The sequence below is a fragment of the Carettochelys insculpta genome, chromosome 29 (assembly GCF_033958435.1).
Source record: "Carettochelys insculpta isolate YL-2023 chromosome 29, ASM3395843v1, whole genome shotgun sequence".
Taxonomy (NCBI): domain Eukaryota; kingdom Metazoa; phylum Chordata; order Testudines; family Carettochelyidae; genus Carettochelys; species Carettochelys insculpta.
Genome location: NC_134165.1, coordinates 12792723 through 12797650, shown reverse-complemented (window position 1 = coordinate 12797650; position 4928 = coordinate 12792723). Strand labels below are relative to the sequence as shown.

General features: G+C 46.8%; 1 pseudogene; it reads right to left on the bottom strand.

Moving 5' to 3' along the window:
* Positions 1–2029: 2029 nt before the first annotated feature.
* LOC142003451 (nucleolin pseudogene) lies at positions 2030–2672 on the bottom strand (annotated as a pseudogene).
* Between the last annotated feature and the right edge of the window lie 2256 nt (positions 2673–4928).

The following is a 4928-nucleotide window of genomic DNA, read 5'->3' as shown; positions in this document are numbered from 1 at the left end:
ATGAGTGTCATGGGGTTCAGGGGTCCCCAAGTGCTGCACCCCAACTGCAGGCAGGAGTGACTCTCACTCAGTAGGAGAGCAGCAGGTTTATTAGCTGACAGGGCACAGCGTCATACAGAGGAGTCAGTACCGCAGGCGGAGACAGTCATTCCAATTCATGCTGGGGAGAGGAGGCCCCAAGGGGCCGCCAGAGCCAGAGCCTTGCCCCCTCCTCTCTCTCTCTCTCTCTCTCTCTCTCTCTCCCCCCCAGCCCAGACTCACTGCTTTCCAACTCCCAATTCAAGCCCCTCAGGCTCCACCTCCCCCTTTGTTTGCAGTCCAGAGGTGTCACCTGGTCGCTTGGGTTACCCTCAGCTGGAGCCCAACACCCTCTGTAGGCCACACACCCATATCCCCCACTCCATCACAATGAACTGGGTGTGTTGCAGAAAGATTCCCTGCTGAGCTGGTGGTTGGGGCACACCCACCACCCACAGGGCCTTGGGCTGGGGTCCGGAGGAGAGGTAGGGCCCGAGGTTCCTTACACCACCTCTGTGACCCCAGGAAACAGGGAACACTGATGTGACAGGGTCAGCTAAGCTGCTGGGCTGGCCACTACTAACTAGGACGCTGGGCCATACTGGGCGAATATGGACTGGACCGGTAAGGCCTGAGTAGGCTGCTGTGCCTGACTGGGGGAATAGGCATAAGGCAATGGAGGCCTGGCTAGGTGATATTGACTAGGCTGCTGGGCCTGCCACCTGGGTGATATTGACTAAGTTGGGGGACCAGCTGGCGGGTAATACAGATCTGGCCAGGGAGGCTGTGATATTGACTAGGCCACTGAGGCCTGACAAGGGGGAGTAAGTCCTCAGAAGAGGTGTGGGGCTGGAGGCCCCACCACAGGCCAGAACAAAGAAAGAAAGGGGAATTTTCAACTCTTAACTCCCCCACACCTGTCCATGCTTTCCTACTAATTCTTCTGTCAATCTCCCATAAATAATTGTTATGAACTGGGTGAAACCTTGTTATGGGTTGGGTAAGAGCTTCACTGATTGGTTGAACACCTAATGAGGTTGAGAATTGTGAACTCACCTGTCAATTAACATAACTGAAAACATAAGCCCCACCTAACACAAGGTATGTGTGAACCCACTCAGGAACTTACTGGGTATTATTTTAGGTACATGCGTGGAAGAACACACAGATAATGAAGTCAGACACAAGAACAGAGGCAAGATAAGCCAACTAGAGCCTGTAAACACCCTGAAAAATCTGGAGGCAAGCTTTCATATCTAGTGGGGTTTTTTACGCTGGTTCAGGATCTTTAATCTGTCTGAAACAGGTGCCAAAGCACACCAAAAAAAGAGTTCTGCATTTTTACAGAAATTTATAGGGAAAAATAATCATGTATATGGGGTAAAACTTTATAAATTCAAGACAATCCTCAGACAAAGGGAAACTCCCACATCTAGTACACATTGCTTTAAAAAGTTCACTTCAATAGCCAGGTCATTGAACAGGCTCTGTCTTTGAAATGATCATTACTTTCCCCAAGTGGCTCACAGTACTGCTTTACATCTTAGAATGTCCTCTGAAGTAGTAGTAGTAAGCCTCTTCCACTCCTACTTCTTGGAGCATAAGCCATTTATGACCACTCGCCAGCGTCCTGGGTGATCTTTTCCCATCCTGACCAAGTGTGTCCCATCTTTTTTAACGTCTGCCTTCATGTCCTTATGCCAGTTGTTTCTTGAGTGCCCTCTTTTCCTTTTTCCTTGTGGGTTCCAACTTACGACTTGCCTTGTGTGATGTTGGTGGTTGGTTTTCTGAGGGTATGTCCAGTCCATCACCATCTTCTCTTCCTGATTTCTTCAGCAGGAAGTTGGTGAGTCAGTTGCCACAGGTCTTGGTTGTTGATGGTGTACAGCCAATGGATCTGGAGGATTTTACATTGATAAACGTCTGGAAAACGAGGTGACGGAATAAAAACCCCAGAGTCCTTTCAGCTAGCATGGGAAGGAAGGAAAAGAGAATGCTTAGGCATCAGATTTTATCTCTTCCCTTGTGGCTTGTGTTCTCCTCCTTCCCCTGCCTCCCTGGAAGCAACCTCTTCTACCTCCAACTCCACTGCTGCCTTCCCATCTGCCAAATCCACCTCTGCTACCCTATCTTCCTCTTCCCCTGCATCTGCCAAATCCACCACCTCATTGACCACCTCCTTTGGGCTTTGTACAGTCAAGGGTCACTTTGTTTACATCCATCTCTCCACCATCCATAGCTTCTTTAGCTTCTGTGACACCTTCTGGGCAGCTGAAGTCCACAACCCCAAACCCTTCAGATAAACCAGTGTCTCTATCCATGACGCCTCTAGCAATGATAGAACCCTCAGACAACTCCCTCAATGTCTCCTCTGTGGTGTCCTCAGGAAGGCCCTTTTTATAAACAATGTTTTGGTTTGTTGATTAAATCCTCCTCTGGTGTTACCACTGCCTTTCAGTCTGAGTGCTGTGCTGAATTCCATTACAATTGTTCTGCCTTCAATGTCTGTATTGTTACAGGAATCCAAAGCTTTATTAGCATTGTCAGTGGTGGAAGATTCTATGAATGTGTATCCCCTAGGCTTGTCCTTGGTTATTTTGTGGTATCCTGATAGCAGAGGCTTTTTCAAACAATTCTTGAAGTGACTCTTCCATTCCATTTTAAAGGAGCTCTTTGTGCTTGGTTCACTCTGCATTTAGACACGCAAGACTTTGTACAGTCCTTGTAAACAAAACACGACTGTTTCCGAAGAAATACCTATCTTCCATCAATTTCTGCTTCCCAATGGAATATCACCAGAGCCACAAAGGTTGATTGGTTACTTAGGCAAAAAGGGGCAATAACATTGATTGAGTTTTTTTTAAAAAAAAATAAAAAATATAGATTCACATTCATCAGTCTGATTTGCCCCCGGTGCCTTTTTATCTTAAAGTACTTTGAGAACGTTAATTATATCTCACTACCCTATGCTGAACAGAATCTGAGTGGGTCCAATGTGGCTGTCATATGCCCCATATGACTAAAAATGGAGATTCTCCTTTAGCTTAGTTGGCAGTGTGTTTGCAGCAGGGGGATCTGAATTCCAGAGTGGCTGTCACAACATGCAGCAAAATCCTGGGAGGTTAGAAATATGGTTCAATATTTCACCTGTTGTCCTGCAAGATGCATGACTTCACTCTTCCTACATCCTCAGAACATATTCCAGATGTTTTGAAATTGAATGTGATGAATACATAGTCATGTACTTTGGCAACAGTAATTCCAAATCTCTCTCTTTCTCTCTCTCTCTCTCGCTCTCTCTCTAAATTGATGGGTGTATATTAGCTGGTTTTGGAGTTATTGTAAATAGTTCTCTGCAAACATCTGCTCAATATGCAGCACCAAAGAAAGGCTAACAATATTAGGAAAGGGATCTGTAATAAGATAAAAAATATGCTACAATACGTGCAACAGCTTGAATACGTCAACTTCAGCTTCTGGAAGGGGGTTTCTAAAGCGGATAGAGAGAGGCTGTTCTCAGTAGTGATGGATGGCAGAACAAGGAGCAATGGTCTCATGTTACAGTGGGAGAGGTCTAGGTTGGATACTAGGAAAAAGTAGCTCAATTGGAAGGTGGTGAAGATTACCTAGAGAGGTGGTGGAGGTTACCTAGAGGTTTCTGAAGTCCTAGCTTGACAAAGTCCTGGCTGGGATGATTTAGTTAGGGTTGGTCCTGCTTTGGAGAGGCGGGGCTGGACTCAATGAACTCCTGAGATCTCTTCCAGCCCTAGGATTCTATGATTCTATGATAAGCTGTGAGCTTGTGTGACCACTTGGGACGGTTCAAATGCCTCCCAGCTGGTTAGCAGAGCGTCCACAGCTAGATGTTTTATTTTGATGGGTGATGCACATTTGCACGTGCCTCAGCACACATAAACATTATTCCGCACATAGCTGGAAAAATAAGAGGAGGTTCCTCTTGCCATTCTGCATCTGACCCAGCCCCAATCTGCTTGGCATGTGCTGCTTCCAGTAATCATGCCAGGACGTAAAATACCTTGGAAAAAAACCTCAGCGGCTCATGACCCACCTTTGCTGAACAATACGTGCTTTGTCACTAGGAGAGGTGGTTGTTTTCTTCTTGTTATTGCTGATACCTCCTGGATACACAAGGGTCCATTATATAACCCTGGAGCTGCACCAGAGCTTTGTGCTAGTCAATTTACTGCCACGTTATCAAGAGGGATTAGCCACAAATGGGCAGAACAGGATCCTGGAGGACAGCAGCAGGGGGGGTTAGCAGGGCAAGATTTAACACAAAGATCAAAGGTCAGATCCAACCTGGTGCTGGGTGCCCTTGATGCCCGTTGAATTCAGTAGGTGTCGAAGGAACCCAGAATCTCCTGGGAGGGTCACAGGGGGCCAGGCTGTAAAGAAATAAAAGTACCAACAATTTTAGAACATGGGACAGGTGAAAACAAAGGACGTGGGATTTTGCCTTTATGATCATTGCAAAACAGCACCTTGTTAGCCGATGGCCAAGGATGTTTGGTGAGGTGCCAGCTATGCCCGTTTTATACCATCCGTGACTTTAACTGCTAGAGCTCAGAGCCCCTTTGCAGTGGGCAGTCAACACTGACTGACAGGTGCCCCAATGGCAGCACTAAGAGCCTTTCCACACCCGTGACTTTAACTGCTAGAGCTCAGAGCCCCTTCGCAGTGGGCAGTCAGGATTGACTGACAGGTGCCCCAAGAGTTTGCCCGGTGGAGGCAGCACAACTCAACGCTAGGCTCTTAGTACTCTCACCTAATGGCCAGGCTTTATAGCCAACACGGCTGAGGTTCTTTAATTGTGTTGGCTGCTTTACGGTATCCCAGAGAAACAAGTCAGGCTTATGCACAAACGGTTACCAAAATTTATTAAACTAGAT